We start from the raw sequence: 18,082 nt of genomic DNA, 5'->3' as shown, positions 1-18,082 counted from the left end.
GATACTGATTCAAGACACGCTCTTATTCAGAGGAGGAATAGACCCTGACTAAGAGTATATTTGTCATAATTAAGTGGAGTTGATTGCGCGCCTAGAAATAGGGTGACAAGATTTTGCCGGATTAGGGTGAAACCTAATAAGGGGATTCATAGATTGAGTTAATGCAACCCTAGAGTGTTAATTAGAGAAAAGTCCCGGTTATTCAATCTAGGGATTAGTCGTTATTAGTCTTGAATAGGGATAATAACATAACTTAGGGATCTCTACAGAACAAGTTAAATGAATAAATTGTCCGATTCGGAGCTAGAATAACAAGTAAAGTCTAGGTGCACTTTTCCTTAGGTATTATCTCAAGTCAATTGTTTTACCAAAAGCAATTCCCAATTCTGTTCTCTGTGCGATCTTAGTTTTAATAATTAGTTTAATAAACAAACCCTTTTTATTCTTAGGCTAGATAATAAAAAGATAGTTATTACTGGTACTTTTGGTTCCCTTGGGTATGATATCCCGATCTTGCCATTACTATACTGTTGTTCGATAGGTGCGCTTGCCTTTTTGTCGTGATAATAGTTAGTCTAGGTTTGATCTTCATTATAAATATTTATTACTTGTTACGGATCACGCAATCAAGTTTTTGGCGCCGTTGCTAGGGAACTGAAATATTAGGAACACTAAATTTTTATTACTTTAGCCAATTATTTTTCTTGCAAATTTTATTTTATTTTATTTATTAATTTACTTTCTCTTTCTTGGCAGGTTTTTATAGTTTATGACTAGAAGAAACCCGTCAGGACTACTACTTTTTGACAAAGAAATCAATCGCACAATTCACAGAAATCAAAGAGAGATAAGGCGCAGCTTACGATACATGAAAAACGAGCAAGAAGATGAAACTCAACCCCCAACCGAAGAGATGGCTGAAAACTAAAACAATCAGCTACCTTCTGCAATTGCTACTAATCAAAATCCTGCTCCATATACTATGTATGACTATGCTAAACCCTCTTTAACAGGAACTGAGTCTAGTATAGTTAGACCTGCTATTGCTGCGAGTAATTTCGAACTAAAACCTAACACCATTCAGATGATACAACAGTTTATTTAGTTTGATGGTTTGCAGGATAAGGATCCCAACACGCACTTGGCGAATTTTCTTGAATTTTGCGATACATTAAAAATCAATGGCGTTTCTAATAATGCCATTCGTCTTAAGTTATTTCCTTTTTCACTGAGAAACAAAGCTAAACAGTGGTTGAACTCATTACCACGAGGGTCAATTACTACTTGGGAACAAATGACCGAGAAATTTTTACTAAAATATTTTTCGCCGGCTAAAACGGCTAAATTACGTAATAATATCTCTTCTTTTGTGCAGATGGATTTAGAAACACTTTACGATGCATGGGAGAGATACAAGGACTTACTGAGAAGGTGCCCTCACCATGGGTTACCACTTTGGCTTCATGTACAAACATTCCACGATGGCCTGAATCCCTCGACTCAGCAAATGGTTGACGCAGCTGCTGGCGGAACCATCAACAACAAAACACCGAAAGATGCCTATGAATTTATAGAGGAGATGTCACTGAATAACTATCAGTGGCAAGTTATGAGGACAAAGCCAACGAAAACAGCCGGCGTCTATAACATCGATTCAGTCACCATGCTCTTAAATCAGGTAGAACTTCTCAATAAAAAGATTGATAGTTTTCTTGGTTCTACGCAGGTACATCCAGTAATGAGGTGTGACTCAAGCGGAGGAGGTGTGCATACAGAATACCAACCCTTCAATCCTACAACTGAAGAAGAACAAGTCAACTATATGGGTAACAATAACTTTAGATTTCAAAATAACCTATACAGTAATACTTATAATGCAGGTTGGAGGAACCACCCAAATTTTTCCTGGGGAGGTCAAGGAAATCAAAAGCCACAAAATCCTCAGAGTTTTCAACAGACACCTTATTAACAAGAGAAGAAACCAAACCTTGAAGAGATGCTTTCTAAATTCATCTCGGTGTCAGAAACCTATTTCCAAAATATCGAGACAGCACTTGAGAATCAACAAGCATCAATCCAAGGACTTGAAACTCAGATAGGCCAGCTGTCCAAACTAATCTCGAAAAGACCACCAGGAAATTTACCCAGTAATACCAAATCAAGAGAGCACATCAAAGCAGTTACACTAATGAGTGGAAAAGATTTAGCGAAATCTGAAAAGAAGCTAAATTTAGCGAAATCTGAAAAGAAGCTAACACAAGAAGCCGTGGAAAGCGAAATGAGGGAAGAAAAACCCGAAAATAGTGACAAACCAATACCAGAGGAATATTCACCACCAGTTCCATATCCAGCAAAATTAAAAAAAGACTGCATTGATACATAATTCGGTAAGTTTCTTGAACTTTTTAAGCAATTACATATCAACTTACCTTTTGTTGAACCTATCTCGCAGATGCCTACATACACAAAATTTTTGAAGGAGCTTTTAACAAATAAAAGGAAGTTCGAGGACTTATCCACAGTAGAATTCAACGAGGACTGCCCCGCCATACTCCAAAATAAGCTGCCAACCAAACTAAAAGATCCAGGAAGTTTTACTATCCCTTGCTTAATTGGTAATCTGAATATTGAAAAAGCACTAGCTGATTTAGGCACTAGTATTAATTTGATGCCCTATAAAATGTTCAAGCAACTTGGTCTTGGGGAACCTAAACCCACTGGGATGAGTATTCAATTAGCCGATAGATCTGTTAAATATCCTAGGGGTATTATAAAAGATGTACTCGTAAAAGCAGATAAATTTATATTCCCTGTTGATTTTGTTGTGCTTGATATGGATGAAGATGTAGAAGTACCCTTAATTTTAGGGCGCCCATTCCTAGCCACTGCTAGAGCCGTGATTGACGTGGGTGATGGTAAATTGGTTAGGTGACGAGGAAATGATTTTTAAAATTTACGATGCTATGAAATTCTCTAGGGAACAAGATGATTCATGTTATTTCATTGACTCTATTGATCATATTACTCAAGACTCTTTTTAGGAAATTGTACAAGAGGCATGACAGAACCGTGTCCAGCTCAAGACGAGGAGGTAGGTGAGGAACCTAATAATCATTCGTCAAGACAAGTAGAATATGAGGATATTAAGATAAACGATGAACTTAAACAAAAACCCTTGATTGAGGAACCTCCCAAATTGGAACTTAAACAATTACCAAACTATTTAAAATATGCATTCCTTGGAAATAATTCTACATTACCGGTTGTTATTGCTTCTAATTTGCAACCCAAGGAGAAATAGGAATTAATCCAACTATTAAAAGAACATAAGAAGGCCATAGCATGGAAAATTTCTGACATTAAAAGAATTAGTCCTTCTTTTTGCACCCACAAGATTTTAATGGAAGATGAATACAAACCATGTGTGCAAGCTCAAAGACGTTTGAACCCTAACATGAAGAAAGTTGTAAAAGCCAAGGTAATTAAACTACTATATGCTGGAATTACTTATCCTATTTCTGACAGTTCTTGGGTAAGTCCAGTGCAGGTTGTCCCCAAGAAAGGAGGCATAACGGTTGTGACCAACGAGAAGAATGAGCTAATCCCAACAAGAACAGTTACAGGATAGAGAGTTTGTATAGACTATAGGAAACTGAATGACGCCACAAGAAAAGATCATTTCCCATTGCCATTTATTGGCCAAATGTTAGAAAGATTATCCAGACACAGGTATTACTGCTTCCTAGACGGACTCTCCTGTTACTTCCAAATCCTAATAGCTCATGAAGATCAAGAAAAGATGACATTCACATGCCCATATGGTACGTTTTCTTATCGTAGAATGCCTTTTGAATTATGTAATGCCCTTGCTACTTTTCAACGCTGTATGATAGCTATATTCGACGAATTCGTGGAAGATATCATGGAAGTCTTCATGGATGATTTTTCGGTATTCGGTAACTCTTTCCATCTTTGACTTAAAAATTTAAAACGATTTTAATAAGATGTGAAGAAACAAACCTTGTGCTTAACTGGGAGAAATGTCACTTCATGGTTCAAGAAGGTATTGTACTAAGGCATAAAATTTCTAGTAAAGGGATTGAGGTAGATAAATCTAAAGTAGAAACAATCGAGAAATTACCACCTCTTAGTTCAGTTAAGGCTATTAGAAGTTTTTTAAGACATGCTGGTTTTTATAAAAGATTCATTAAGGATTTTTCTAAAATAGCTAAGCCTTTAACCAAATTGCTAGAAAAAGATATACCTTTTAACTTCGATCAGGAATGTTTAGAAGCATTTAATACTTTAAAGGATAAATTAATTAATGCTCCAATTATAATTGCACCTGATTGGAACTTGCCATTTGAACTAATGTGTGATTCGAGTGATTTTGCAGTAGGTGCAGTACTGGGACAGCGAAGAGACAAGCATTTTCAACTTATTTATTACGCCAGCAAAATGGCTGCACAAGAATACTATACTACTACGGAAAAAGAGTTGATAGCTGTGGTTTTTGCTTTTGATAAATTTCGATCATATCTCATATTGTCTAAAGTTGTTGTTTACACTGACCATTCTGCCCTTCGCTACCTTTTAACTAAAACCGATGCAAAACCTCAACTCATCCGATGGATTCTCCTTTTGTAGGAATTTGACTTGGAAATTCAGGACAAGAAAGGAGCCGAAAATCGCGCGGCTAATCATTTGTCTAGCCTCAAGAAATCCAATACTAGAGAACTAGATGACATGGAAATAAATGATTCATTCCCAGAACAATTTTTCGCTATATCTAACTCTGAGGTACCCTGGTTTGCAGACATCGCAAATTTTTTAGCTGCTAACATTATCCCAAAAGGGTTTAACACCAGCAAAAGAAGCGATTCTTTAATGATGTGAAAAAAATCCATTTCTGTTTCACAGATGTGCAGATCAAGTCATCAGAAGATGCGTTATAGGACCAAAAATATCAAAAATATTGGAACACTGCGACTCCGGGCCAACCGGATGACACTATAGTGGAACTAAGACCGCACACAAAATACTTGAATCAGGTTTTTATTGGCCTTCGTTATTCAAAGACGCTATCAGGTATGTTACTTTATGTGACAAATGCCAACGGACAAGTAACATATCTAAACGTGATGAAATGCCTCAAAACTATATGCTTTCTTGTGAAATATTTGACGTGTAGGGTATCAATTTCATGGGCCCATTGATGCGAACTGGCCCGGCGATGCGAGTCGAGTCATCTTAAGTTGCCCGACCATTTTCGAGAAAGTATCGTTCGGTTTGGAGAAAAGGATGTATTTGGCTATTTGGAGCGGAAGTTATCAAAAGAGCTCAAAATAAAGCTAAAATGATGAAGATAGGTTTGGTTGGAAAGGAACAAAATAGAAGTTAAATGAATGGCTCGATTTAGGATAATAAGTAAAATAAAGATAGATGGTGAAATGGAGATTGAACTTAAACTTCAAGATTGATTCAACACCATAGACAGTGTTGCCCCAGAACTTACGTTGTTTAAGGTGGATTAACGAATGATAGCAAGCGGACCTTGACCCGTTACTTAGAAAAGTAAGAACCAAAGGTATAAGAAGTTGTAGTTATCATTAATTCGTAAGTCTAATGTGTTAGTGATCGATTGTAGGATTATCGCGTGGGAGATATCATCATCAATCGTCATCATCCAGGTGTGTAAACGACACTCTCCTTTAGACTGAATCAGTAAAAGCCGAAATACCGAAACGTTGGCATTTTGTGAACTCGCGAGCATGCGAGCGCTCATGAGACAGTTGTTAATGAATATGGTGCATTTGGATGATTAGAGTACAGAGTGTGCATTTTCGTGCACAATGGTATTTTTGGGCTTAATGGGCCGAAAGCGGGCTAATGGGCCAACGGGCCCACTTTGGTAAAAAGACGAGGTAAGTACTTCTGATTACTTGGTAAACTTTAGAATAAGCATGACACCTTAGCAGTAGTTAATAATTACTGAAATACCTTTATGCATGCAAAATTACGATTTTACCCCTAGGGTTTTTTTTCTTCTTTTCTTCTTTCTTTCTTTTTTTCTCTGAAAAGCATGATGTTCTGTTTCTGTATACGTATGCCATGACATATTATTTCTGTTGCATGGGACATGGGTTTATATTGATGGAGGAAGCGTTCTGGAAGTCTTGCTGCAATCTGGTGGCCTCGCCACAATTATCTGTTCTGGTGACTTCGTCATAATATATATATGTTCTGGTAGCCTAGCCACAATATCTGTATCTGGTGACTTCGTCACAATATCTGGCAGCCTTGCTGCAATTTCTGTGGTGTATAGCGGTTGGGTGGGTCGAGTAGTCTCCCCACATGGTGTAAGGCTGGTACGGGGGTGTTATGGATGGCTCTGTGTTGGGATTTCTGCATTCATGATATATTTGTTCTGTATCTGCTATGGGCCTATGGGTTTCATTCTGATTTCTGTACTGGGCCAAGGCCCAGATAAGTCTGACTCTGAGGTTTGATTTGTTTTGGGCTATGGTTGGGTTATGTTACACACTGAGTTTACCGAACTCACCCTTTATTTTCATCTCTACAGGAAATCCCCAACCATAGTGGGCTTGGAGCTGTGAGGGATTCAGAGTGGCCACATCATCTGCGACTGACGCCACTGACTAACAGATAAGCCAATCAAGTCTTAAAACGAAATAGGAGAGAAGAAATTCTCACAAATTAAATTGAGTTTTATAAAAGTGTTCGTTCCATGCTTGCACCTATACACACAAATTAATTCAGCACATTAATTAATTTAGACACATTTAAAAATTATGCAAGGAACAAGACAAACTAAAAACATGCTGGAACTAAGACATATTAAATTCGGCTACAATTAATTAAGTCAAAAAGTCAGCTAAGACAAATTAATTATCAACTAATAAATTTGTCTTAAGTAAGACTCAATAAGTTCCAGCAAATTAAGTCACATGTAAACCTTGAAAGCTAGACAACTTAATTAGCCAATAAAAACTAAGACACATTAAATTGCTGGAACAAGACAAATTAATTGTTAAAACTAATTTAACTAATCAGCAAATCAAATGATTTATTTCAGCAAAATAAATGCAAAATAAAATGAGCTGAAACGAGCTCATCGAGCTAAAAATATCATGCAAATTATTTAATTAAATAAATGAAAAAGCTAGAAATTAAAAAGAAGCTCAAGCAAGCTGTAACGAGCTGAAATTCAAACAAATTCAGCTTGCAATAGATTGCAAGGAACTGTTCAAGGAGGGCACTCGGGCGTGGTCGTATTACCCATTCCCCAGTTTATTTGGAAATAAATACATCTTAGTAGGAGTCGACTACATGTCCAAATGGGTAGAAGCCCAAGCTTTACCTACTACTGATGCTAGAGTGGTAGTACGTTTTCTTAAAAAACTCTTTTCGAGATTCGGAACACCTAAAGCAATTATCAGTGACAGGGGCACTCATTTTTGTAATACCCAATTTGAAAAAACCCTTAAGAAATACGGAGTTCATCATAGAACGGCCACCCCATACCATCCTCAAACTAATGGACAAGCTTAAGTAGCAAACCAAGAACTCAAACGGATCCTTGAAAAAACGGTAGAATCAAACAAAAAAGACTGGGCAACAAAAATAGACGATGCCTTATGGGCTTACAGAACCGCTTTTAAGACTCCTATAGGGACATCACCTTACAGACTTGTTTATGGAAAAAGTTGTCATCTCCCTTTCGAACTAGAGCATAAAGCTTTTTGGGCTATTAAATTTTTAAACCTTGATCCCGAACTTGCAGGAAAAAATAGGTTGATGCAGCTGAATGAACTAGATGAATGGTGAGCCAATGCATACAAAAATTCACGCCTATACAAGGAAGCAACAAAGCGGCGCCATGACGTTTGCTTAAAGCAATGGAAACAATTTGAAGTTGGGGATCTTGTCTTACTATACAACTCAAGACTCAAATTGTTTCCTCAGAAACTAAAATCACGATGGTCAGGACCCTTCGTAATTCAATCTGTTCATCCCTATGGCACGATAGAGGTAAGTCACCCATCATATGGTACTTTCAAAGTAAACGGACAACATCTCAAAATTTATAATGGTGAGGATTTTAAAGTCGATGGAGAGGAGCTACGACTCCACAAACTGCCCTGAGTATGCTAACAAGGTAACAGTCGAGCTTAGACTATAAACAAGCACTTCTCAGGAGGCAACCCGATTACTAACCATTTTAAATGATTTTAAATTCAAATTTTAAACATTTAGGTCACTAACAGAGTATTTGAAGCACAGGTTCCAAGCACCACACGGCCTGTAACACGGCCGTGCTTAAGGTCGTGTGCACCAACACGGAGTGAAACATGGCCATGTGATACGGCAGTGCGAAAACAGTGCAAAAGATTTCCCCAACACAGGATAAGATTAAACGCCACGGTCGTGTGATATGGCTGTGGTCGAGCCTGCCAAAACAACACGGGCGTGTGACACGCCCATGTCTAGCACCAGTGGACAACACTGTCAGAATGCCACGGACGTGCGACAACCTACACGACCGTGGGAGAAGCGAGCCTCGCCAGACACGACCGTGCGACACGATCATGTATCCACACGGCCTATACACACGGGCGTACGAGAAGGCCGTGTAACGCCATCATAATTCGCGACGAACACGGACGAGACACGAACCACACAGGAGTGCGCACCGACCGTACTGCTTGAAAAATTAGAACAATTATCTTCTTTCATTAAGTTTTTTTAGATTCATTTGTTTTTTAAAATTCATTTGTTTTCCTTTTAAAAATGGCTTACCTTCAGAGTCAAGCTTGCCATCCAGAGTTATCTCCAATACTCGATCTCGTCAATCCAATAATATCATCCATTCTTAATACAAGAAGTTTCACTTCTCTCCCTATCTTAATTTTATTTATTCTCTAATAGCTATCTTTGTGCATTGAGGGCAATGTACATCTTAAGTGTGGGGGGATATTTATTTCATCATCAGAAAATCCCTGAATGATTGCCTCGTTCTCTTGAAAAAGCTCTCATATCATATTTAGGATAAATTGTGATTGATTTATGATTTTGATTGATATATCTTGAATTAAAACGTAGGCAATTATGCATTGATTGTTTAAACTTTAAGACATAAGAGAATCAAGCATGATAAGTTGATTTTTAAGATACTAAAACCTTAGGCTGTTTCCCCAAAGTTTAGGTATTCCTTTGAATCAGAATTCACAAGTTTTTATCATCAAAAAGCCATAATTTTTTTTGTGAGATTTTTGAGCCTTTTGAGCATCTATTCATTCTTTCATGCTCACTCTTATTATTGCTTTGAATACGTCAGTATTGAACTGTCATTCTAGAACTTGCTTGATTATGCATGTCGAGACCACACCATTTGATTTGATATGTCAAAATGATTAAGGCACTTAAGATTAACCCACTCATGCCATGAAAAACCTACCTCCACGATAACCCCTAGTAAACCCCCTTGAGCTCAACAAACTAATCCTTGTATTACCCTTAATATTAACCTTTAACCTATTATTGTTGAAATCCCCTAAATTAATCCCTATTTTTGGCGAGGTTTGAGTTGAATGGATTGCCTAGCTATGTTTTGTTCTGGATATTTAGTCTATATTAGTTAACTTGTTCTTAAAAAAAAAAAAGAAAAAAAAAGAGACTATTTATTACTAATACCATATTCTGAGAAGAAGCCTTGTTGTACGCAAGTAATGATTAACTCTTTTTCTAGTTAGGCAATTTTTCAATTCAATCTCGATTCTAACTCTTTCTTTCAGCTTGTGACCACACCCCTTAACCAAGCCTCATTGCAACCCTCTAAAGACCTTTTGATTGATGTATCATTTTAAATTATAGTGGTGGAGATTTGATTTTCATGCAAGCCTATGATAATGACTTTTCATTATTGACTATGGAGTGCTTCATTTATTACCCTTAAACACCTCGAGTGATTTGAGTGAATCTGTAGCGAAGATGTGAAACTCTGTAATATTCTGAATCGAAGATAATTACTTAGATGAGGGGAGACGCCTATATTTTCGGAATAAAATGCTCAACTTGGAATGATTGAGCCTTTTATGTTCTTTTAGTTGAATTCTCAATGTATGATTACTATGAATTATTTTGAGATTTTATCGATAGAAATTATAAGTTAAGAAGAATTTATTTTGATTATGAGTTGAGAATTTTGCTTGAGGATAAGCAAATGCTTAAGTGTGGGGGTATTTGATAAACCGTAACTTATACATATTTTTACCCCATGCTTAATGCATTTTATGGATGATTTTCCATTAGAATTGGTGAATTCGATGCTCCAATGCCTTAATTTCATGTTTCATACTTAGGAAATCATAGGATAGTGAAAGGAACGAGAAATGGGCCAAAAACGGAGAAAATGGGCCAAAGTACGAAATCAACACGGGCTGGACCTCCTCACACGGGCAAACCATACGGCCGTGTCAATTTGGCGAGCTCGAACATGGCCTGAAGTAATCGAACACAGGCATGTGCCACGGGCGTATCCCTGCCGAGCCCAAGTTAAGTCCAATTCGAAAAAGACCACTTTGGAGGGTTTTTAGGCATTCCAAAGCCTATAAATACACCTTAGAGGAGCAAGGAAGGGGAGACGGAGAATAGGGAGTAAAGAATTACTCCAAGGAAGCCGACTGATCCATCTCGGAAGCCGGATTCATCATCAAGACTGAAGATCTCTCCTCAATTTCCCTTGAGGAGTTTTGTGTTTTCTTTATGTCTTGTATTCTTTATTCTTTTGAGATGTTTTCCTATTTAGTTATGAACTAAACCCTTCAATATGTAAGGGGAATGAAACCTAAGACGAATCTTGTTATTATTTTCTGAATCGTATGATAAATATTTAACTTGTTCTTAATTATGTGTTCTTAATTCTTGTTTTGATATCCCAGGATACTAATTCAAGACACGCTCTTATTCAAAGGAGGAATAGACCCTGTCTAAGAGTACATTTGTCATAATTAAGCAGAGTTGATTGCGAGCCTAGAAATAGGGTGACAAGATTTTGCCGGATTAGGGTGAAACCTAATAAGGGAATTCATAGATCGAGTTACTGTAACCCTAGAGTGTTAATTAGAGAAAAGTCTCGATTATTCAATCTAGGGCTTAGACGTTATTAGTCTTGAATAGGGATAATAACATAACTTAAGGATCTCTATGGAACAAGTTAAATGAATAAATCGTCCGATTCGGAGCCAGAATAACAAGTAAAGTCTAGGTGGATTTTTCCTTAGGTATTGTCTCAAGTTAATCGATTTTCCCAAAAGCAATTCCCTAATTCTGTTCTCTGTGCGATCTTGGTTTTAATAATTAATTTAATAAACAAACTTTTTTTATTCTTAGGCTAGATAATAAAAAGATAGTTATTACTAGTACTTTTGGTTCCCTTGGGTACGATATCCCGATCTTGCCATTACTATACTATTGTTCGATAGGTGTGCTTGCCTTTTCGTCGTGATAATAGTTAGTCTAGTTTTGATCTTCATTATAAAAATTTATTACTTGTTATGAATCACGCGATCAGTTATCTTCCTTCTCACTTTTGGCATGCAAAGAGGATGAAGGTTATTATTATTATTATTATTATTATTTTTCTATCACTTTTCACTATCTTAATGTTTCTTATCTATTATTATTATTTATTCTTTTCTATTATCAAAACATGGTTTATTACTTGTTAAATATAATATATTTAATATATATAAACATTATATCAATAATAATCTTTCCACTATCAATAACTCATATAGCTAATGTTTTATTTATTTAAATAGTCCTTCACCCTAGTCTCACTTTATAATTTAGTGCAAATTCTTACCTTTATCATTTAATTAAATTTTTGCACTTAATCTAAACTTTAATTTTACAAAAGTTACCTACCCGAATTTCAATTTATTACCAAATTAATTCCGCAATTATCTAATTGAATTATTTATTAACCTAATTTATGGAAATGAAGTCCCAGAATTACGTTCCTGACACTCCTACTTTCGGGTCGCTACAAATCTCCTTCCCTTAAAAGAATTTCGTCCTCGAAATTTACCTGAAAAGAGGTGGGGATATTATGATTTCATCGTTTCCTTCGAGTCCCACGCTGCTTCCTCGACGTTATGACTACGCCAAAAACCTTTCACTAGAGAGGACTCGCTTGTTACGCAACTCTTTCACCTTACGAGCTAAAATATCAACCAGTTCTTCTTCATATGTCAGACCAGGTTAAATTTCAATTTCTTTTGCCGATATGACATGAGACAGATCCGACCGATATTTTCTGAGCATCGACACTTGGAAAACATTATGAATTTTGTATAGCTCTACTGGTAATGCTATTCGATACGCAATAGGTCCAACTCTTTCAGTGATCTCATTCGAACCTATGAAACGAGGGTTAAATTTTCGTTTTCTTCCAAAACATAATACTTTCTTCCACGGGGACATTCTTAAAAAGACTTTATTACCCACTTAGTATTTAATGTCTTGAGATTTCAAATTTGCAAAGGATTTCTATTTATAAAAGCTGCTTTCAATCTGTCTCGAATCGCTTTAACTATATTTTACGTTTCTTGAATCAATTCTACCCCAACTAGTTTTTTCTAGCTCAATTCAAACTAGCATGCAGGTGTTCTTCATATTTGATGTATAAAGCTTTGTATAGAGCCATTTGAATGCTCGACTGGAAACTATTATTGTACATAAACTCAGCCAAGGGTAAATAACATTCCCAACCCAATTCAAAATCAATGACACAAGCTCGAAGCATATCTTCCAAAATCTAAATAACACGTTCAGATTGTTCGTCTGTTTGAAGGTGAAAAGTTTACTAAAATTTAGCCTCGTACCAAGTAACTTATGCAATTGTTTCCAAAACCTTAAAGTAAATCGGGGATCCCAGTCAGAGATAATTGACATAGATACGCCGTCTTTTTTAGTGACCAATCCATTTTGAATGCAATAAAATAAGTCGTCTTTGTGAAACGATTGACTATCACCCAAACAACATTTTTCTTATTTGGGGATAGTGGTAATTCAATTACAAAATCCATCGTTATGCTGTCCCATTTCCATTGAGGAATAGAAAGAGGCTTAAGCAATTCGGTGGGGACTTGATTTTCTGCCTTAACCCATTGACAGGTTAGACATCTAGCCACGAATTCAACTATTTTATTTTTCATGCCAGGTCACCAATATGACTCTCGCAAGTCACGATACATTTTTGTTCCACCAGGGTGTAAAGTAAAAAGACTATCGTGAGCTTCATGTAATATTAACTCTTTTAATTCAACAACATTTAGAACACATATTTGATTACGAAATCTTAAACAATCCAGATCATCAATGTTGAAATTTTCAATTGAGCCATCTCGTGTCATTTCCTCTTCTCTGACAATTTAATGTCCGGAAACTATGCTTCTCTAATCTGATCAAATAATACGGGTTTGATTCTTAACTCGGCTAGTAAATTTTCGTCACTGTTAATACTTAATTGAGTGAACATTACTCGTAACTCGGCTACAACTTTTCTACTCAACGCATCCGCGATGACATTAGCTTTACTAGGATGGTAGTCTATAACACAGTCATAATCTTTCAAAAGCTCGACCTAACGACGTTGTCTTAAATTCAACTCTTTTTAAGGTAGGAGGTATTTAAGACTTTTATGATTAGTGAAAACATGACACTTTTCACCATACAAGTAATGTCTCTAAATTTTTAGAGCAAAAACCACAACAGATAGCCCTAAATCGTGCGTTGGGTAACTTCGTTCGTGAGTTTTTAGTTGTTGAGACGTACACACAATCACTTTTCCTTCTTGCATTAGAATGCAACCCAACACACTTAAAGAGACATCACCATAAACCACGACTTCCTTTCCTAACTTAGGTAAGGCTAAAATTGGTGCCTCTGTCAACAACTATTTCAACTTATCAGAGTTTTTTTGACACTTTTTGTTCCAAACAAACTACATATTCTTTTGGAGAAGCATCGTCATTGGCATAGCTATTTTCGAGAACCCATTCACAAACCTTTGATAATAACCAGCTAAACAAATGAAACTACGAATTTTAAATACATTATTCGGTGCTTTCCACTGAATAATTGCCTCGATCTTTTTCAGATCCACTTGTATACTGTCAGCTGATATCACGTGTCCTAGGAATACCACTTCTGTTAACCAAAATTCACATTTTTTTGAATTTTTGAAACAATTGTTTCTCTTGCAAAACTTGTAATACCATTCTTAAGTATTGTTCATGCTTAACTCCCGATTTTGAATAAATCAAAAAGTCATCAATAAAAAAAACCACAAACTAATCAAGGTACGGTTGAAAAATACGATTCATTAGATCCATAAACGCTGCTTGAGCATTTGTCAATCCGAAAGGCATCACCAAAAAATCATAGTGTCCATAGCATATTCGGAAAGTCGTTTTCGGTACATTGGCTTCTTTTACTTTCAACTGATAGTCCGATCTTGGAAAAGACAGAAGCTCCTTTAAGTTGATTAACCAAATCATCGATACATGGAAGGGGTATCGATCCCTAATTATCAACTTGTTTAATTGATGATAATCAATGCAGAGTCGCATCGAACCATCTTTCTTTTTAACATATAATTCTGGAGCTCCCCAAGGTGATAAACTAGGGCGAATAAAACTGCATTCCAACAAATCCTATAGTTAAACTTTTAATTTTTTCAACTATGTTGGCGCCATCCAATACGGAGCTATGGACACTAGAGTTGTACCAGGGGACACTTTAATTGTGAATTCAACTTCCCTGTCCGGTAGTAATCCTAAAAATTCTTCAAGAAATACGTTAGGGAATTCACAAAAAGTCTGGATGTTACAAATTTCATTGTTTCTAGTTTTTGAGTTAATGAAATAGGCTAAGAAAGCCTCGTAACCTTGCTTTAGTAACTTATCAACTTGCATCGAAGAGATAATTCGATTTAACCCACTTGTTTTAATAATCTGATTTAACCCACTTGCTTTAACACCACTAACTTCTATGACATTCCCGTTCGAATCTTGAATCGAAAACTTCTTCTTACAACAATCCAGAACCATTCCGTGTTCGGTCAACCAATCCATACCCAAGATTATATCAAACTCACCGAAGGGCATAAACAATAAGTCTGTAGGAAACATTAAATTTTGAATTTCTAGAGGACAACATTTACAAACTTGATCTACTAATACTGTTTGACCTAAGGAACTTGATACTGACATAGCTACTTTAAACATTTCGGAATTCATACTCTCAGATTTAACCATATCATAATTGACATACGAATGAGAGGAACCAAGGTCAATTGAGGTATATAAAAGTGTAGAAAATAATAGAAAAATACCTCTACAACATCGATAGCATTCCCTTCTTCTTGCGTCCTCACAACATAAACACGAGCCGGCACTCTGGCCTCTGGCTGATGAGCAACTGTTTCACTCCCTTTTCATGATCCACCTCTTAAACCTAAACCACCTCTACTAGCCCTTCGACCTCTAACTTTTGAAGTAACTCTCTATGTAACATTTAGCGTGTCACCTTCATTCTTTGGACATTCACAAGAAAAATGTTCTAGGGATCCATATCAGAAGCACAGTTTATTACTTGTTAAATATAATATATTTAATATATATAAATATTGTATCAATAATAATCTTTCCACTATCAATAACTCATATAGTTAATGCTTTATTTATTTACATAGTCATTCACCCTAGTTTTCTTTTATAATTTAGTGTAAATTCCTACCTTTATCATTTAATTTAATCTTAGCACTTAATCAAAACTTTAATTTTACAAAAATTACCTACTTAAATTTTGATTTATTGTAACACCCCTAACCCATACCCGTCACCGGAGCAAGGTTTCGGAGCATTACCAGAACATTTAGAATATTTTTCAATTCATTATTGCAAATCACTATTCATTACTTGAGATTTTTCGAAACGTCCCTTAAATGGACCCTCGAGGTCCAATACAAGCATTAGAAACAAGTCGAGACTTAATCAGGACCTTTAAGAATTTTTCACGAAATTACAAAATTCTTCTAAGGTGTTACACGCTTGTGCTAGAGGCCGTGTTTGACCTCGTGTAACTCTTTGACTTGCACACACGACCATGCCACACACCCGTGTGCTAGGCCGTGTGGTTAAATTAATTTAATTCGAATTATGTGCAGGTTTCACACGGCCAGGACAGACACTCATATTCCAGGTTGTATGGCACACATGGCTGAGACACACTCCCATGTCTCTGCCCGTGTGCCTAATTCTGAGCATTCTATTTCTGAAAATTTAGGTGCAGAGGACACACGGCTTAACCATATGCCTGTGTTACCAGGCCGTGTGTCACACATGGTTCAGACACATGCCTGTGTGTCTGCCTGTATGGACAAAATGAAGCCATTTCCTAGATTTACTTCTCACCCAAAATCACCCAAAAACCGGCACTTGAAACTCACAACCAATACCAACCAATTCAAGCATTTCAATTGATCCAACATTCATCAAGGTATACCATTTCATGCATACATGGTTTCAAACTCACCTTAACTTAACTTGGGCATTAACAACACTTGATTACATGAACTTAGCATAACACATATGGATATATATATCATAATAGCCTACTAAATCATACCCAAAATGAACCATCACTAGCCATTCCAATGACTAGGTTACAAAATGACATTTCAAGCCACTATTGGCCAAGTTGCCCTATACATGCCATTACATCAAAATGATTTCGCTAATTATACCCAAAATGCTAGTTGATAGTGTGACGATGCTTCAATGATCTTCCAACCTTCACAAGCTTTCGAGCACTATAAAATAGGGGAAAAATAAAGGAGTAAGCATTACATGCTTAGTAAGTTCGTATAACAAAAACTAAACTTACCAATCTTTTTTATTAAAATCTATGCATACAATGTTATGTTTCCATCCATTTGGCTAAATGGCCTAATCACATACATTTCATCAAACTTGTTAGTTACAACTATTCATATAAATCAAGTTACATAGATGAGCTCACCAAGCAATGCTCTTTCAAGTCATTATCATTTTATCTCAAGATTTTCATGCCAAGTCAAGAGTTATATGTCCATTGAATTATTGAAATTCTGATGAAGGCTCAAGTAGTACACTCGAGGTGTACGATTCATAATCCGTCAATTATTATCGAGGGTACCCCTTAGGGTACTTAACTAATGAATACACTTATGAGCAACAGGTCGTTTAACAGGATTACTAGTCCAGGCTAAATCCTTTATATAGCGTATGCTCACAAGAGCTTAATTAGGGTCACCAGTCAAGGCTAAACCCTAATCATAACGTGTGCTTGAAAAGTATTCTATCGGGATTACCCGTCTGGGCTAAATCTTTTTTATAACATGGTCATTGGGATTACTCATCCGAGCTAAATCCCATCTGCAACAAATACAGGACCTTATTAGTTTCGGGAAAGCATATACATTTATTGGAATTTAATATTCAATCGGGGCTTAACCCCTTTTTCATTATTTCAAGCATGTATCAATTATTCATCATAGCATAAAAATAAGCACATCAACATAAATCACATTACATACAAACACAACATTCAATTAACATAATTACATGCCCGATTAAGTTACACGAGCTTACCTCGACACTTGTTCGCGTAATAATCTACAAATCCGAAATCTTTTCCTTTCCTCAATCTAACCTCTAGTTTGTGTTTTTCGTATCTATATAAATGAATTTAATCATTAATTTCATACATTTCATACTTAGACGGAATCAATTTATGTCTTAGGCAAAATTATCATTTTGCCCCTAACTTTTCCAAAAATTCTGATTTTGTCCATAGGCCCGAAAAATGAAATTTGTACAAATTACTCCCTATTCCAAGCCTAACCAAAGCCCCATTACAAATTTTCCAGTACATGTTTAAATAAAATTTCAAAATTTTTCCTTCAATTTCATAAGTTTACATTTTAGTCCCTAAATCAAGTTTTTATCAAAAA

The 18,082-nt window shown here is 36.2% G+C and overlaps 1 non-coding gene across 1 annotated transcript; it reads right to left on the bottom strand.

Annotated features, from left to right (window-relative positions):
* Positions 1-1,342: 1,342 nt before the first annotated feature.
* On the bottom strand, positions 1,343-1,449 carry LOC121207443 (small nucleolar RNA R71). The gene has a single exon (XR_005902533.1). It is a non-coding gene; the product is annotated as a small nucleolar RNA R71 (small nucleolar RNA).
* Between the last annotated feature and the right edge of the window lie 16,633 nt (positions 1,450-18,082).

The sequence above is a fragment of the Gossypium hirsutum genome, chromosome A09 (genome assembly GCF_007990345.1).
Source record: "Gossypium hirsutum isolate 1008001.06 chromosome A09, Gossypium_hirsutum_v2.1, whole genome shotgun sequence".
In the NCBI taxonomy this organism is placed as follows: domain Eukaryota; kingdom Viridiplantae; phylum Streptophyta; class Magnoliopsida; order Malvales; family Malvaceae; genus Gossypium; species Gossypium hirsutum.
This window is presented reverse-complemented; position numbering and strand designations above follow the sequence as displayed.